Below are 20,273 nucleotides of genomic sequence, written 5' to 3' on the forward strand. Positions count from 1 at the left end.
CTTTTTTAAGAAACAATAACGAATTGCATATATCACCCACATATTTATTATGATTGATGTGATAGATATATCAATGTCTACCACTTTAATAGCATATATTACACTTAAATTAGAAAATATCATGACTAACAACACTCTTTATGTTGTTACCCAATTTATGGCGATCCGTGTTTTTAAACCTAATATTCATATTTTGTGAAATTCATCTTCAATTTAACTCATATTCCTATCATTTGAATATTGCAATCTCGCAATGCTTGGATTAAATGGCAAATACGAGTATATCATAATAATACTAAAGTATATGGTCATTGGTAATATATTATGAGTAGTGTTATTTGAACTCATTTATACTACAATCCATCCACATTGCCTAACTTGATTTATAATATTTAAATTTTAAAAATTATCTTTCAAATCAAATTATATCACGTGGATGTTGTGTGGTGTAAAGACCTTCATATAAAATTATTCATATGTTATTTTTTAAAAAAGTTATATAAACTAAATAGACGTCCTACTATTCTTGCACACTGATAACGTGAAGTGAATAGTAGTGCATGTTACATCATCATAAAAATCTCAAAAGCTTCTATTGCGAACAATAATGACTAAAATTAGAAATCATAATCCCTCCATTTATCCCAATATCTCGTTTGTTTTCGTATATGAGATGAGATGAAATGAAATGAAATGAGTTAAGATAAAAGTTGAAAGTTGAATAAAATATTATTAGAATATATTTTTTTAATATTATTTTTGTTTTGAGATTTGAAAATGTTGAATCGTTTATTTTATTTTATATGATAATTTAGAAAAGTTGTAATTATGAAATGAGATAAAAAAAAACAAACGAGGCCTCAAGGGGTATATGGTCTCTTCTTTGACCTCCATATGCCCCCTCGACATCTTCTTCACCATCTGCCCTAACCCCTTCACCCAACGTATAACCATTACACCATTATGCCATTCTTCACCATCTACAAGTTATATTCAGATCAATTGGTTTCTATATACTTTAATAAGTAAAATCTACTAAGTATCGAATTGTGTTAATAAGATTGTTCAAAAACTTTCACATGGATCGAGGAAGTTAAAGCTAAAAATAAGCCTATTGGGCAAGTCTCTGCATCTTGCCTGACTAGAAATGCAACCCTTCAAACCCAATGGACTGGAGGACAAGATTTTATTAAATCATAAAAAGGGGTAGGGCCCAGTGGGTACCCACCGGCCCGTATAGGGTATTTGTACTAGGAGTGACAAATCGTCTTTTTGGATTGTATTCTTGTCATATCAAGTCTTGAATATTCAAGTATATAAGTTAACCCAAATCCAACCTGTTAAATTAAACATATCAAACTTTTAAATCCTAACCCAACCCATTTACATAAGGTCATATTGTGTTATCTATTTTGACCTATTTAATAATTATTTAGAAATATATCAACACAACATGACTCATTTAAACTCGTTTCATGTAAATTGGTTAAACTAATACACATAATCCATTTGACCTTATTAAGATAATTTCACATAAAAAGTTAAAATCTAGATTTATTAATAGCCACAATATTTTAAAAAGAATAAGGTGTAGCTTGGATAGTGAGATGAGATGGTTTTAGATGAAAGTTGAATAAAATATTGTTAGAATATTATTTTTTAATATTATTATTTTGAGATTTGAAAAAATTAAATTGTTTATTATATTTTGTGTAAAAATTTGAAAAAGTTGTAATGATGAGATGAGATGAAATAAAACCATTTCTATATCCAAACTAAGCCTTAACTACTTACTAACAAAAAATATCAATATTTTTCAAATTTTAACATATAATAAAACTAATATTACAAATCCTACAATAACAAATATAAGCATAGGTCTAAAATTACAATCACAATAATACAAATATAAGCATATTGAAAAATATTAATATTACAGCTTAACAATAATAAGATTGTAATTTTAAAATAAAATCTAAATGGGTCAAAAAGAGTTGATTTTGGGTTGAGCGGGTTGCCCGTTATTGACACGTTTATAAATCATGTCTTAATGGGTCAATCTGTCTTGACCTGAACTTGTTAATATCAAACTCAAACTCACTAATTTCGTATCATGTTTATTTTGAGTTTACAGGTCTTGTCACATATTCCCACCCTTAATATGTATAAACCTAAAAAACCCTAATTCCTTTTCTCCATCCTTTGAAAACCCTAACTTCTCTCTCCATCTCTCGATTCCCTCCATGTCCTTCATTGCCAACCCTAGCCCCTCTTCTTTATCTCGTGCTCTTCTTCTTCTTCTCATTCTCATTCTTCGTCTCCTCATTCTTCTTCTTTAAGAAGATTCTCTACAAGCATCCTCACAAGCTATGACATGGTTGTAGGTTTGCTTTGAGATTCAATGTCAATGGGTCATGGGTCTCTACATAAACCCATGACTGGTTGTGGTTGTGGCTCTCTATGCAAACCCCCAGACCATGACATGGTCGTGGGTCTATTCAGAGAACCACAACTACAACGGTTTGGAGCAATGGTTTGCTTGGATGGTTTTGATTTTGAAATAGGGAATGAAGTTCAATTGTAGGTATGTTACGGGTGTCTAAATTTGGTTGGTTTATATACAATCTATTATTTCATAAGGAATTTTGATAAATTAAAAAAAAAAACAACAACTGACCACAAAATTCAAATTTCAACATATTTGCTTCATGATCTAATGGAATGATTTACTTGCTAGAGTGGGGCTAGTGTAACACACCGCTCTTCAGGTTTAATAATGAAGTTACTTTTAGAGATTATTGGGAAAGCCGAAGTGCTACTATTGAACTTGATTTGAAAATATTTTCTTTTCTTCTAAAAGAAGTGTCAAGTACAAAAATTCCTTATAATACATAGAGTCGTTTTGTATTAAAATACTAGAATCATAAATAAAAGTGTGTAGAAACATTTATTAAAATCCGTACCATAAAAAATCATAACTTAAAAATATTTGTACATGATCTAAGTCATTATTACACATCTCTGGACTAAGTCTCATCCTGCAACTCTTGCTTTATAAATATTCTAACTTGGGACAGTTTAAAAACATAAAACAAACTAAAATGAGTCGAATACTTAATAAGAAACCTATAATAATGTAAACATAATTAACATAAGGATTTTCATAAACTATTTCATGCTGATAACTTAAAATTATGATCTTTCATATATATGTTTATGTTGTGCTTAACTTGTCTTGAATCATCTGACTTATCATACTTATCACACTAGTCCACACACTTAACCCTGTGTGCAAAGTTGTGCACTAGCCCCACATCCCGTTGCCGTAAAGGGAGCCACTAATAGTATTCTAGCATGCTATGGTAGACCACGCTTAGCTCTGTAGTTTGCATTTCCGCCCATAAATCAGATTGGTACCATGTATCTAGATGACCATCTAATTAACCGTTCTGAACTTTTCTTACACTTGATTTAATGAAAGGTTAAGTGTCTTATGCAATGTGAGATGCATAATATATACATAACTATAATATGCGGAATGAAACATGATAAATGACGTGCTTACAAATATCGTAACATGTGAGGTATGTAAACGCTTGCTTACAAAGAGCTGACTTTAATAATATATATAATTAGCTAATGTATGCTAATCATAATTTATGATCAAGTTACTTACCTCGTTAATCCAATATTTTTAGTATGAAATCGATCATGTGAACTAAAAGGAGAGAGAAAATGCAAGGGATGTTGTGAAGTCGTTGTTTCTTATTAATTTTTTTTTTTTCTAAAACTTAGTTGTAAAGTGATGTCATGTAACTCACCTAAATTAAGCAGTGTCGTTTTATATAAGAGTAAAATAATATATAATATATCAGTCGGTTTGTAGGTTTGAATATGGTTCAAATCGGAATCAAACTAACTGACGTCAATTTCTAACATTTTCAACCTTTGACCAACCGATTCTCCACCGACGACTGATTTTGATAGTTGATAGTTGGTTCCCTCGGAATCTATACACCCCTAGTGGTTGTTTCTCGTTAGGGATCAAATAGTGACAGAATGTCATAAACATCAACATCCACATCCACATCATCATTTGAGGATCCATACTATTATTGTGATGAAAAAGCATACATGAAGAATTTTGATAAGGAATACAATTATGAACACAGATTTTTTATGTGTAGATATTGGAAAGTGAAATGAAAAGTTCACTTATTACTCCATTGTTGTATGTTGCATATCGTGTTAAGATTTTGATGGTTTCTTATGGTTCGCAATTTGGGAGATCGTGTAAATATTTTTGTTGGGTGACCCAGAGCTTTTTGATTACGGGAAAATGTTGTTTAAACATCAACCAGAGATAAATGAATATTTAGATGTCAAAGTTGATCCTATTCAACTCTAGAGCTAAAATTAACTATAGTTAGAGCTACAATAGAGATTGAAGCAACCAAGCATCGATTGGAGATTACAAGGCATAGGGTAACACTTTTGTTGTCATGGTGTTGCTTTGTATTTATTTTTATTACATATTATGTATCCAAAGTATGATTTTCTAGTTAATAATGTAATTTAGTTGTGGTTTGGGCAGTTCCCTTTGGGACTTGAGAAATCTGGTAGAAGGTTTGCCAACACACATAACAATGTATTTTAAGCATTCTAAATTTTTTGTATCGTATTGAGTAATGTCTAGGAATTCTTGCTTATCAATATTATATAATGACATAATGCATTTTCTTGCTTGTTAATCTCAAATATCACTTTCACATCATCTCAAGGAGTAATGATCAATCTGCAATGCTTGGAGTAATTCTTACATGCATGCAGTATACCATACTTTCTAGTCTCTTTCCTCCATTATCATCAGGGGTTCTACTTGCACCCTATAGGGTGAGATTGCCCCATTCCTTACCCGTAACCCCAGTGGGCAGACGGTGAGGTCCCCCTATATAGAATCTGCCCTGCACAATAGAGATAGGGCCCCCATATCAGTTAGGGGGGGCGGGGGGGGAAGAGGGGGGGAAGAGGGGGGGAAGGTAGACTCCTGCTCCATTCACCCCTCCCATCCCCTACAAAGAAATAATTGGAGAGAGGGGGGAGGGGGGGAGAGGAAGTGAGGGTCACTCGGAGGAGGAGCTCGGGTTAAGTTAACCCAAAAAAAAAAAAACGATGTCATTGTTTAAAATAAAAATAATTTTGTTACCAAAACGACGTCTTTTGGTAATGAAATTATTATATATATATATATATATATATGTTTAAGCTCAGCCACCTGGGCAGGGTTGCCCACGCCACCCAAGCAGGGGGTGGCAGGCACCTTTAATGATCATTATACTTTTAAAAAAATAACTTCCATCAATACATAAATTTAAACAACACATTCCTTACATGCATGCAACACACTCTCTAGTTTCCCTTCTTGAAATCATGTGACCATGTCATGTTTGTCCTCCTTCAGCCATTATAGTCTCATTCCTCCATTATCACTGTACTTAAAAATAATCACCTCTCATTAACACATAAATTTAAGCAAATAAATAAATTATACATCTAGTTAACAAAGCAATAGTTGTTCTTAACAACTACACATATGAGACAACCCCCTCCACAATTGACTTCAAATAACTTCATATCATAATAAAAATACACTTTCCAAATTACATTAATCCAAACACACTATTTTTAAGGCACAATGCTATAATACCAATCACAATACTACAATGATGTTTTGAAGGCAACTACTACAATACTAAAGTGACTAATTATTAAAACCCATCACCCTGTCTATCGTATGAATCATGAGGCCAACATGAGAGAAAACATAAAACAACATTATAATTACGAAACCAACCATAATAATTAAACTAAACAATGGTGACTAGTTTATTAGTGAATGATAACTTGAGAATCCACCATTTTGACTCTCTAAGTTATGAATCCAAACACTTTGACTCCTCTGGGGTGTAAACCGTTGATGGTGATTTCATCTCCTCGATAATGTTTCCTCGATAATGTTTTCGTGCAGGTGCTTTCATTTGAGCCACTAAAGTCAGGAAGGCATGTAAGATTCCCATTGGTTGCTGCCAAACCCCAGTTTACACCAACTCTAGATAGAAAAGAACTTTTTGTACTTTGCATGGGTCAAGTTACCATTCACATAAGAAATTTTTAACTTTTCAACGACTCTGTGCACATCAAACATTTCAAAATTTACAAATTTTCAAACTTTATCGAAACTTTATTCTCAAACATCATTTAAATATAAAATATTTTTTTATTTCAGATTTTAAACTTTTCTTTTAATTATTATCTAATCATTATTTAAGCACAAAAATCAGTACAATTTTTATAAATTTTAAAACAAAAATTATATTAAAACAACTTTTATATTCAATTCTTTTTAACTTTAAAAGATTTTTTTATTCAATTCTTTTAAGGCACAACGCTACAATACCAATCACAATACCATAATGTTGTTTTGAAGGCACAATACTACAATACTAAAGTGACTATCCTTTCATCGTAATTATTAAAACCCATCACACTGTCTATCGAATGAATCATGAGGCCAACTTGAGAGAAAACATAAAACAACATTATAATTATAAAGCCAACCATAATAATTAAACTAAACAATGGTGGCTAGTTTATTAGTGAATGACAACTCACTTGAGTATCCACTATTTTTACTAAGTTATGAATCCACCCTCTTTGACGCCCCAAGTTACTCTTGATTTCATCTCCTCAATAATGTTTCAATGCAGGTGCCCTCATTTGAGCAACTAAAGATAGGCATGCATGTAATATTCCTATTGGTTGCTATCAAACCCCACTTTACACCAACTTCGGATAGAAAAGAATTGTGTGGCTAGCAGTCGGATGGGTGTGCAACTTCATTTTACACCCACTAATAATAATAAAACATGTAAGAATTCAATCAAAATAAAAAATAGAGTTGCATGGAGTGAATACGTCTCCCTAACAAAAATCCCATCTCACCCCCTTGTCCTCTCCCTCCCAATCTCTTTCCTCCTCCATCGCTCTCAAGAGCGCTCTCTCACTCTCAAAAGTCCAGCCTATTTGGTCTCTCTCACTTTCCGTTCTACTTGCCATGAGTTGCCTAGAAACATCCCAACCTGTGATAATAAGTAAACACTACCCAGAAATAGCCATGAGTTGCTACTTGTGACAATCTCAAACCCAATCTTGAAGTTTTGAATGTGGAAGAAAAAGCTTAATCAATAAAACCCAGATTGTTTAATTAAAGAGCTAAATATCTTATATTTCTTTCTTTTTACATTAACATTCATCTATTATTCATTTGTTAAGGAGAGAGAGACTGGCAGAGATTCGAGTTTAGGGGGGGGAGAGAGAGAGAGAGAGAGAGAGAGAGAGAGCTTTTGCAAAGGAAGAGTTTGATGAGAGTGAGGAGAGAGACGACTAAGGGAGAACAATGTTGGTATTATTGGGTCTACCGTATAGCTCTTGAAATTACTGACGTGTCTCTCTTTGATTGGAGGGTGTAAATCTTAATTTTACACCTGTTTCAAGAGTTTCTCTTTGTACTATGCATGGATCGAGTTACTATTTACATAAGAAATTTTCAAGTTTTTTTTTATGAGATAGCGTGCGTTACAATGCAAACCAAGTCAACGGAATGAGAGGGATTGTAGAATTTCAAGGACTCCATGCACACCAAACACTCCAAAATTTACAAATTTTTAAAGTTTCTCGTAACTTCATTCTCAAACATCATTCAAATATAAAATACTTCTTTATTTCAAATTTTAAACTTTTCATCTAATCATTACCTAATTATTATTTAAATATAAAAATCAGTACAACTGTTATAAATTTTAAAACAAAAATTTTATTAAAACAACTTTTTAACTTTATTTATTCATTCATGTCCATTCAAACTATTTCACTACTATTTATAAAATTTTGAAATATTTTAAGCATTAAAACATGCCCTTGGTCTTAATATATTTTGAAGTTGTATCTTCCATTTGACCCTTTTTCAGGTCATTTGCGATATGTGTTAACAAGCAATATTCTCCTATTTCATCCTCAATACTTGTGTATGAATTTCATTGGTTAGATTGTCCAGCACCGTGGATCAGCATAAGCTCTAGTTAGTGAAACTTGAACCCAAGTACGACAACACCCAGCCCAAGGGGAAACCATAGCAAGCCCATCCTCGAATCTCGATTAGCATCGTATGCATGTGACTTTATTTATTTCATGAATAGCTACTACATTTTAGATTTATTTATATACCAATCTAGTTATTTGAGAATAGTTAGTTATTCCAGTTATTTTGAAAAAATATCTAGGCCTTGATTAAGGTCTCGTTTGGTTTTATAGATGGTTTTAATCTATCTCATCTCTTTTTAATATCTAAATACATTACAAATATAAACTTTTTAATTTTAAAATTTTAAATTTTTAACCTTTTCATCTGATCATTATCTAATCATTACAACTCTTTTAAACTTTTAACTAAACACAAAAAATAATTTAATTTTTTCAAATCTCAAAATAAAAATAATAGTAAAAATATTATATTATAATAATATTTCAACTTTATAATATTTTTATTCAATTTTTTCTTTTTCTTTTTTCAAAATCTTGTAAAATATTTTAACTCAAATTATTTTATTATTATTTACAAATTATCTTATTATTATACAAAAATTTTTTATTTCATCTTATTATAACTAAATAAGACCTAAGAGTTTTGATGAGTTAATAAAAATAAAAATTCAGGAAACCATTATGAAACTTGAAAGTCCGGTATTGAAACAGTCTTTGGGATTTCAAAACTTAAAAATTAGGCCACGTTTGTAGCACTTGCGCATGTGGGTGCCCTCCAAGTGTTAATTCATTCAAGGGAAATAATAGGTCATGGAAAAATTTAGTTGTAAATATAATTGTGCATTAATATGTGTACTAATCTAATGTGATTGGTCAAAAAGTAAATTTTATTAAAAATATTACTAATTTAAATTTGAAGTATGAATGAATTAGTATTGGTATGCAGATTAGTACGCAACTTTACTTATACGTAGGACTGTTCATCTGGGTTCCAACCCGGGTCTCAAATCTGGGCCGCAACCCGGACTGGGTTAAGCCGGGTTAGATCCGGTCCGGAACCTGGATGAATCCGGATTTTAAAAAACCGGATTCCAAATTCTGGGTCGAACCTGATTTTTTTTTTTTTTTTAAGTCTGTATGTTATTATTGATTTTGCAGGAAAATATGTTTATAAAAAATCCTATATTTTATTACAACTTTTTCAAGAAACAATGTTTAAAAGCAAAAAATTTTTGTTATATAAAACTCTATATTTATCATTGTCCATAATGATTAAAAATATCAAAATGAGAAACTAGATTTATGTTAAAAATAGTTAAGGCTATAAACAACTAATGAACTTTATAACTAAATGCACGTAAAAATAAAAATAAAAATAACCCACTACATACTATATTATTTGAACAGATTTTCTTAGAACAATACAAAACACATACATTGTTTTAATTAAACTCCAATGCAAAAAACAATTAAACTCCAATGCAAAAAAAAAAAAAAAAAAAAAAAAAAAAACATGAACTAATTTACTACATCATCATAGAAGGATTTTGATTTGCTATCATCATGAAAATAGTCCCATTTTGATCTGCAATCCACCTACAGTTCATCAAAAGAAAAACAGAATCAAGCCACCACTTTTGATATGATTAGCATAAGGGTTTAAAAAGTTATAACCACAGAACATAAAAATGCAAAGAGTACTTACTGTATGAGACATGGTGCAATCCCATAAAGAACTAATGAACATTGGTAAAATTACAGTTTGTTTTTTTTCTTTGCATAGTATTTATGAACCACAAATTCAGTTGTTCATGTGAGTCTCTACATTTGTAGGAACAAGTAACTATTTTTTACAACAAAAAAGAGACAAATCAGGAAAATTTGTCTACTTCAAGTTACCCAAACTCTCACTTTCAACATATATCTATAAAAATCTTTCCTTTCTTTCTGATCTGAGACACATGAATGTCAAATAGCTGAATATGATAAGTCCTTACTTTTATATATCCTTATTGGTTGGTAATAGGTCAAGTACCTCCCCTCCATAAAAGATTTGCTAAACCATGTAAAGGGAGTTGAATTCTTATTTAAATGATCATTTTCTAAAACCAAATTAAATAACTACTGGTCCATATATATATATATATATATATATATATATATGTTGAATGAATACATACCTTATTATATATATACCTACCAAGGTCGATTGAATTAATTAATGGCTTTTGTTGTCGACCTTAACTATGCAAAAATAATTATTCATAGTAAATATGCTAGCACATATCTGACCCACAAAAATATTTCCTTAAATCTTTTACATTTAAACATTATCATCAAAACATACCCAAATACTCCTTGGATCAACAAAGTAATAAAAGAAAAAAAAAATAAAAAAGTGATTCAAATATGAACTTGAACTGGAACATTTGTAATCTATCTGGGTTTGCCTTTTTTCTACCTATATATTGCAACCCAATCGACAAGTTCGCCCAAAAATCCCATTGGACAAATCACTAGATCTACCAAATCTATCCAAGCACAAAGAGACTCAATTCACCAAATCACTAGATCTACCACATTTACATTCATTGTTCACAGATCGGGAGAGATACTTACCTATAGCTCACCGGCGATCGAGACAGACACAACAGTGAAAAGAGATAGCAGCCAAATCCTAGGGTTTCGACAATCAGGTAGAGGAAGCTTGTTAGGGTTGAAAATATGCACATAACAAAGCTAGGGTTCACCGCGAGAGAGAGAGAGAGAGAGAGAGAGAGAGAGAGAGAGAGAGAGAGAGAGAGAGAGAGAGAGAGAGAGAGAGAGAGAGAGAGAGAGAGAGAGAGAGAGAAGGGTGAGGAGTTATCGAAGTGTGAGAGAGAGGGTTATCGAAGTGAGAGATAGAGGTTTACCTGAGAGAGAGAGAGAGAGAGAGAGAGAGAGAGAGAGAGAGAGAGAGAGAGAGAGAGAGAGAGAGAGAGAGAGAGGGTAACTGATTGACGTTCGGCCAACAGCGACGACGAGAGAGAGATGGCGGCAAGATTACATGGAGGGAAGTTAGGGTTTCTAATTTTTGCTAAGGTTAGGATTTCTAACGAGAGAGAGAGAGAGAGAGAGAGAGAGAGAGAGAGAGAGAGAGAGAGAGAGAGAGAGAGAGAGAGAGAGAGAGAGAGAGAGAGAGAGAGAGAGACAGGCGACCGAATTCATTGGTTTTGGGCATTATAAACAAACCCGATTACTAACCGGGTATAATACAGAACCCGGTTTTATACCCGGGTCCGGACAGGATGCTTCTGGTTTTTATAAATATGGGTTTCGGCTCAGATAAATCCGGACCGAAAACCATAACCGGAAACCCGGTTATCCGAGTTCTGAAAAAATCTGGCCTAGATGAACAGGCCTACTTATACGTAACAAAACTCATAGGTCATAAGGAGACAAAAGGATCCAAAGGATTCATGAACTGGTATTGTTTTTTTTTTTTAATCTTTTATTTTACTTCCCCGCTTCCAGTCCCTCCCTCCACTTTCCTTTTGGTATTTTTTTTTAATCTTTTATTTCACTTACCTGCCTGTCTTGCCCTTCCTCACTCTCCTCTATAATTCTTTTATTTCTCTCTCACTTTCCCCCGGGGGGCATGTCCCCCTCCCCCTACTTCACTATCCCGAACCCTAGATTGAGACCTCTAGGCTAGTTCCGCCGTGCTGCGGTTCTGTTGAGTTGCTGAGTAGGCCTCTACAAAGAGGGGCCTAGTTTGATCAATTCAAGAGGTTCAACGTGGGCCCACCTGACTAAAGTCGGGTTTATCTGGTCTAACCTAATGCCGAGTTTATTACACTTAGAGGTGTAAATAATAAGGTGAGATGAGATGATTTTAAATGAAAGTTAAAAATTGAATAAAATATTTTTAAAATATTATTTTTTTAATAATATTATTATTTTAAAATTTGAAAAAATTGAATTATTTATTATATTATTTTGTAAAAATTAAAAAAATTATAATAATTAGATGAGATGAATTAAGATGAGTTAAAACTATTTTTATGTGATGACCCGCTTTTGAGTGTATTTTCGCTGAAATAATTGTTTTTATTTTAATTAATATATTAGTTATTTATTTTAATTTATTTGCATTTTAAAATTGGTTTTTTTTTTATTTAATTGATGTTGTGTTTTATTTATTTTAGTTGTTTTTGTGGTTTTTAATCTTTTTCGACGGTTTGTTTCGTTTTCCCGGAGTGAGGATTGGACCTCATCCTTTCCCTACAGCTCTTTTCCTTTTTCTCTTCTTTTTCTCTTTTTCCTTTTTTATTTTTCCCTTCTTTTCTTTTTCTTTTCTTTTTCTTTTCTCTTCTTTTTCTTTTTTCCTTCCTGCTCCCGCATCCGAACCCCCCGATCGGCTCTCTCTCTCCTCCCTCTCCCTCACGCCGATACCTTCTCTCTACCGGCCCACCGCCGTCCGGCCACCATTTGGCTCGCCACCGGTCCCATTTTCTTCCCCTCCCTCCGGCGCACCACCCCTCCAAAGCCCACCCCCAACCGGCCGGCCGTTTGGCCGGAAAAGCTCTCCAAAGCCTCCACGGATTTTGCTCCGATCCGCCGCCGTCGCTCCACCTCCGGCCACCACTTCATCACCGACTCCTTGCCGTCCTAACCCACCCATTTCCGGCCTCCAACGACCACCGAAACAGCTCCTACGAGCTTAGTTTCCGATTTGCGTTTTCCGGCCATTTCCGGCGATTCCGCTGCCACCCACGGCCGTTCATCACTTCCAATAGCTTCACAACCATCCCTAGACCATTCCCTATCAATTTCATGTCCTAATTTGTCCCCGTTCAAAAGTGAGTTTTTCACAACCCACGGCCACAGTGAATTTTCACTGTGACGTTGCTTTTCCGGCGCCGTTTGCAACGCCGCTTGTTTTCTAAAATTGCCATATAGCACTGTAAGTATTTTCCAAACCCTATTTTCAGATTTAAATATATATTGCTCTTTCAATTATTTAATTTGCTGGTTGGTTGATTCCGGACTGAGTCCGAGGAGTTCGGGGGTCGGATGGATGGAGGACGGAGTTGCTTGATTTATTGTTTTATGATTGGTTGTTTGTTTTGTGCGTTGATAATTGCATTTGCATGGCGCATGCATGTGTATTTATTTTATTTGAGAAACCCTGTTTTGCTGGCGTGATTGGATTTTCGGGTGTGTGTGTCTCACGAGCCCAAGCCGGGATGGGTTATTATCTCGGTGGAGCTCCTCTGATCACTCGGGAGTGGATAATACTGAGTGACATCCCCTGAGTTGTCGCTGGGCGACGACGGGAGCGGGGCTAGAGGATGACCCGGCCAGGTACGCGCAGGGCGCGAGTCTGGGCATCGCTCTACTCACCGACTCCGTGGCCCTTCGCTGGCGAGGGCTAGAGGATGGCCTGACCAGGTACGCGCGGGGCGCGAGTCTGGGTATCGCTCGTTTAGGTGTCACATGCGCGGTCCTTACCTGCGGTGTGGCACATAGCCAGGGTGTGCGGATGATCCCTAGGGGAGATCATGGTGCATGCATAACCGGTGTGTTTTTATGGTTTTCGGATGCGGGCCATTTTCTGGGAAAATGACGAGTTTGGTTTTGAGGCTTTTGATCCATTTTCTGGGAAAATGGTGGTTTGGGCCATTATCTGGGATAATGGCGATGCGTGGTTTTTAAGAATATGTTTTTAATGGGCCAAATGGGTTTTTGGCGTGCGTGGTAAAAATGTGGTTTTGCGGGGCATGTGCATTGGTTTTCTTGCATCCATGTTATTTGAGTTCTATGTGTTTTTATCTGGTAGTGTTTGGGTTTTACTTACCTGCGGTACCATTTTTGGTTCCGTAGCTTTTGGTGCAGGAGATGAGGATGAGGAGGAGGAGGCTGAGCCCGAGGATGCGGCTCCGCCGGGTTGCTGATGTTATGCTTTTCTTTATGGTTTTAAAACTGTATTTGTGTTTTGTAATATTTTATTATGTATGCTTTAATCAGCTTGTATTATGTTAAGAAAAATTCTGGTACTTAGCTATGACTTTCGTTATCCGCTGCGTGTTTCTCTGTACACATATGTTGCCTTGCACACACTCGGCACACGTCGTTAGGGTGGTGACCCGTGATGTCATCATCCGGACGTCTAAATTTTTCCGTGTTCGGGCGTGGGGATTTGGGGCCGTCACAGGTGGTATCAGAGCGGTTTAGCTCTAGGTAAAACCACATGTCTCGTAGGCAGTACCAGAATGTTTTTTAAAGTTGTGTTTTAAAATTTATGTTAAGTATAGTTGTTTTATTTGTTTTATTTGTTTGAGCTTGTTTGTTTGTTTGTATTTATTTGGTTATGTTTTGCAAGCTGGTTTCTTTTGTTTCTTGCGGTGTAGTGTTGTTTTTGTTTTGTTGGTTTTATGATGGTTTTATTTGTTTTCTTAAAGGAGGGTCAAGAGTGGTGTTGTGGCAGGATTATGGGGAGACCAAGGAAAAATACTCAGGAGTCACGGGCCAATACCTCCAGGGATGACTCCATAGCCGAAGCCATACGGCAGATGACAGAGTTTATGCAACAGAGTGCGAGGTCTCAACAGACAGGGCCTTGGCCACCACAAGGACCTTGGCCACCACAAGGGGGTCCTTGGCCACCATCAGGAGGACCTTATCCACCGTCAGGAGAGCCTTGTCCGCAACAAGGAGGGTTTTGGCCACAACCAGGAGGTCCTTGGCCATATCAGGGAGGGCCTTGGATGTATCCAGGTGGGTCCAGTAGCATGGTGCAAGCTGGATGCACCTATGAGCGCTTCCTAGCGCATAGGACTCCACACTTCACTGGAAATGAGGATCCACTTCAGGCTGGAAAATGGATCAAAGATCTGGAGAAAACTTTTGAGGTGTGTGGATGCACTGAGGCGCAGCAAGTACTCTACGCCAGCTATCTCTTGCAAGGTACCGCTTCTAATTGGTGGGATACCAAGAGGGTGCTGTTGGAATCTGAATTGGGATCTTTCGCTGCGGTGACCTGGCAGCGTTTCAAGAAGGAGTTCAATGACCGCTTCTTTCCTGCAACGGTAAGGAAGCAAAAGGCAAGAGAGTTCTCCAATCTGGTCCAAGGGGGTGCGACAGTGGAACTATACGCTCGGAGGTTCATAGAACTTGAGCGGTTTGCTCCTCACCTTGTCGCCACTGAGGAGATGCGACTAGATCGTTTCCAGGAGGGGCTGCGTCATGACATACGCCGTATGGTGGTCAGCCATCGGATATCCACTTTTCAGGAATTAGTGGATGTGGCCACCCTGGTGGAATGAGAAAACAATCTGAGTATGGGCTCCCCTCCAGGGCATAAGAGGCGGAGTTTTTCTGGTGAAGGAAGCAGCTCGGGTTCGTCTCAGAAATTTGTTCAGCGGACCGGGACTCGACCGCAAGCATCCTCAAGTGTTCGCATGGGGGGACGTGTGCCTGTATGCGGAGTTTGTAACAGAGCCCATGTGGGTGAGTGCCCTTCTGGTGGGGCTCGATGTTATAATTGTGGCCAGCAGGGTCACTTTGCCCGAGAATGTCCAAGAGCAGCTCAAGGAAGCCGTGGAGGTAGACACGGTGGAAGGACAAACCCGAGACAAACAGTGCAAGCCCGGGTTTATGCTGTCACACCCGGAGAGGTGGATGATGAGGCACCAGCGACCCATGATGCTGGAGTAATCACAGGTATGGATTAATATAATTTTAAGTAGGATTTATTTCTTTCGGTGTTTTTGGTTTATTCTTTGCTTTTTGGATTTCATGGGTTGATGTGTTTGGTTCAGGAAGAGTTCGTTTGTATGAGTTTTATGCTTGTACTTTGTTTGATTCCGGTGCTTCACGATCGTTTGTGTCTTCCACGTTTGCTCGGGTGTGTAATTTGGTCACGGAGCCGTTGCCGAAGTCTATGGTAGTGGCTCTACCCGATGGTGAGATGGTGTGGTGTTCCAAGGTTGCTTTGGGATGCCCGTTAAATTTTGAGGGAAGATTCCTGGATGCTGATTTGGTGGTGTTCAAGCTGTTGGGTTTTGATATCATCCTCGGGATGGATTGGCTATACCGATATTCTGCGAGTATTAATTGCAGAAGTCGGATAATTAGCTTTCAGCTTCCAGATGGTGATTGTCTGGAATTTGCGGGGAGTAGATTAAAAGAAAAGCCAATGATTATATCGGCGATTCAGGCAAGACGAGAGATTGCATGGGGAGCGGATGCATTCTTGGTGCAGATGGTGTCCACGCCGTCTGAGAAGAAGTCTTTGGCAGACATTCCAGTTGTGGAAGAGTTCCCCGATGTGTTTGTGGATGACTTGTCCGGACTACCCCCTGTTCGGGAGATGGAGTTTGTTATAGACTTGGAACCTGGAGCGGCTCCTGTGCATAAAGCTCCTTATCGCATGGCACCGGCTGAATTGAAAGAGTTGAAGACTCAGTTGCAAGAATTGGTAGAGAAGGGATTTATTCAGCCTAGTACGTCGCCGTGGGGTGCACCAGTTTTATTTGTTAAAAAGAAAGATGGAACCCTCCGTATGTGCGTTGACTATCGGGAATTGAACAAGGTGACAATCAAAAATAAATATCTTCTCCCGCGGATTGATGATTTGTTTGACCAGCTTCAAGGAGCAGCCGTGTTCTCTAAGATTGATCTGAGGTCGGGATACTACCAATTGAGAATCAAAGACCAGGATGTGCCTAAAACTGCTTTTAGGTCGAGGTATGGGCATTATGAATTTAAGGTGATGCCGTTTGGGTTAGCTAATGCCCCTGCAGCTTTCATGGATTTGATGAATCGAGTGTTTTGACCTTATCTGGATTCCTTTGTGGTAGTATTTATTGATGATATACTGATTTATTCCCGAGATGTTGAAGAGCATGTGTATCATCTTAGTCTGGTACTTGAGAGATTGAGAGAACACCAGCTATACGCCAAGCTCAGCAAGTGTGAGTTCTGGTTGGAGGAAGTTAAATTTCTTAGGCATGTAATTTCCCGGGGCGGAGTGGCAGTTGATCCTAGTAAGGTAGAAGCCATTTTGTCATGGCAGCGCCCGACTACAGTACGTGAGATCAGGAGTTTCTTGGGGCTCGCCGGTTACTATCGAAGATTTGTAGAGGGTTTTGCTCGCCTATCCGGACCTCTCACAGCTTTGACTCGGAAGAATACAGAATTTGTTTGGTCAGAGAAGTGTGAGAGAAGCTTCCAGGAATTGAAAAACAGGTTGACAACGGCACCAGTGTTAGCACTCCCAGAACCGCATAAGCCATTCGTAGTCTTCAGTGATGCGTCTAAGTTCGGTTTGGGTTTTGTCCTTATGCAGGAAGGACGGGTTGTAGCCTATGCATCTCGTCAGCTAAAGGACCACGAAAAGAATTATCCGACGCACGATCTAGAATTGGCTGCGATTGTTTTTGCCCTTAAGATTTGGCGGCACTTCTTGTATGGGGAAGCTTGCGAGGTATTTACTGATCACAAGAGTTTGAAGCATTTGTTTTCCCAGAAAAATCTGAATATGAGGCAGAGGCGATGGCTGGAGCTAATCAGTGACTATCAGTGTGAGATCAAGTACCACCCGGGGAAGGCTAATATAGTTGCTGATGCTTTGAGCCGGAAGTCTCATTTGGAAGATGAAGCCGAACCGTCAGAAATGGATTCGTTGCTTTATGGGATGAGAAGGCTCCTTATAGAGAGTTCGCAGCAAGTGGAGATTTTATCTTCAGTTCTTGATATTCGGGTAACTGATTTTGAAGAATTGAAGACTCTCCAAAGGAAGGATCCGAAGCTGCTGATCATCAGAAAAAGAGTCAGAAAATCTCGAGGGCCGTTGCATTATAGCATGGATAATGATGGGATACTTCGGTTCCGAGATCGCAGAGTGGTCCCTAAAGACTCAGAATTCAAAGAACGGATCATGGCGGCAGCTCATGCGGCCCCTTATTCAGTTCATCCCGGCAGTACAAAGATGTATCGGGACTTGAAGAAAAATTACTGGTGGGATGGAATGAAGAAGGACGTTGCCTTATATGTGGAGAAATGTCACACATGCCGTCAGGTAAAGGCCGAGCATCAGAGACCTGCAGGTATGCTCCAACCCCTCCCTATTCCTGAGTGGAAGTGGGATGATATCACGATGGACTTCGTAGTGGGTTTGCCGAGAACACCTAGTGGGAAGAATTCTGTTTGGGTGATTGTGGACCGGTTAACGAAGAGCGCTCATTTTCTGCCTGTTAATAACACCGACTCTTTGGGTAAGTTGACCCGTTTGTATGTCAAGGAGATAGTACGGCTACACGGCATACCAAAGAGTATAGTGTCGGATCGAGACCCGAGGTTCACATCGCAGTTCTGGAAGAGTTTGCAGGCAGCTTTGGGTACTAAGTTGAAGTTCAGTACTGCTTATCACCCGCAGACAGACGGCCAGTCAGAGCGCACCATTCAGACCCTAGAAGACATGTTGCGAGCATGTGTCCTGGAATTCCAAGGGAGTTGGGAAAATCATTTGCTGCTCATCGAGTTTGCCTACAATAACAGCTTCCATGCGACCATTCAGATGGCTCCCTATGAAGCTCTTTATGGGAGAAAGTGTAGGTCGCCCTTGTATTGGGATGAAGTTGGGGAGAGTAGGGTAATTGGACCCGAAATAATTCAAGAAATACAAAGCCAAGTCCGGATCATCAGAGACAAAATGGCGGCAGCTCAGAGTCGCCAGAAAAGCTACGCTGACACCAGGAGGAGAGAGTTGTCTTTCGAAGTTGGTGATTGGGTTTACCTTAAAGTCTCTCCCATGAGAGGTGTTAAGCGTTTTGGTAAGAAGAGGAAGTTGGATCCGAGGTACGTCGGCCCTTTTCAGATTTTGGAGAGAGTAGGGTCCGTCGCCTATAGAGTTGCTTTGCCAGATTATTTTGGGGATGTTCATGATGTCTTCCACGTATCATCCCTGAAGAAGAGCTTTGGACAGCAAGAGCCACGCTTCGTCGACCCAGCGGGTATTCAGTTGCAACCAGATCTCACTTACGAAGTTGTTCCATCGCAGATTTTGGATTGGAAGGAGCAACAGTTGAGGTCCAAGACGATACCTTTAGTTAAAGTGGCTTGGGGAGATCCGTTAGCTCAAGACTTCTCTTGGGAGCGAGCAGCGGACATGAGAGAGCAGTACCCGTATTTGTTCGAATAAGGAAGGTATGTGTCTTAATCTTGATCACAGTTGGTTTATGTGCTTTCTTGTGGCTTGTTTTAAGTTGGTGGTTGATTTGCAATTTCAAGGACGAAATTGTTTTTAAGGAGGGAAGGATGTGATGACTCGCTTTTGAGTGTATTTTCACTGAAATAATTGTTTTTATTTTAATTAATATATTAGTTATTTATTTTAATTTATTTGCATTTTAAAATTGGTTTTTTTTTATTTAATTGATGTTGTGTTTTATTTCTTTTAGTTGTTTTTGTGGTTTTTAATCTTTTTCGGCGGTTTGTTTCGTTTTCCCGGAGTGAGGATTGGACCTCATCCTTTCCCTACAGCTCTTTTCCTTTTTCTCTTCTTTTTCTCTTTTTCCTTTTTTCTTTTTCCCTTCTTTTCCTTTTCTTTTCTTTTTCTTTTTTCTTCTTTTTCTTTTTTCCTTCCTGCTCCCGCGTCCGAACCCCCCCGATCGACTCTCTCTCTCTCCTCCCTCTCCCTCACGCCGATACCTTCTCTCTACCGGCCCACCGCCGTCCGGCCACCATTTGGCTCGCCACCGGTCCCATTTTCTTCCCCTCCCTCCGGCGCACCACCCCTCCAAAGCCCACCCCCAACCGGCCGGCCGTTTGGCCGGAAAAGCTCTCCAAAGCCTCCACTGATTTTGCTCCGATCCGCAGCCGTCGCTCCACCTCCGGCCACCACTTCTTCACCACTTCATCACCGACTCCTTGCCGTCCTAACCCACCAATTTCCGGCCTCCAACGACCACCGGAACAGCTCCTACGAGCTTAGTTTTCGATTTGCGTTTTCCGGCCATTTCCGGCGATTCCGCCGCCACCTACGGCCGTTCATCACTTCCAATAGCTTCACAACCATCCCTAGACCATTTCCTATCAATTTCGTGTCCTAGTTTGTCCCCGTTCAAAAGTGGGTTTTTCACAACCCACGGCCACAGTGAATTTTCACTGTGACGTTGCTTTTCCAGCGC

The sequence above is a fragment of the Carya illinoinensis genome, chromosome 1 (genome assembly GCF_018687715.1).
Source record: "Carya illinoinensis cultivar Pawnee chromosome 1, C.illinoinensisPawnee_v1, whole genome shotgun sequence".
In the NCBI taxonomy this organism is placed as follows: domain Eukaryota; kingdom Viridiplantae; phylum Streptophyta; class Magnoliopsida; order Fagales; family Juglandaceae; genus Carya; species Carya illinoinensis.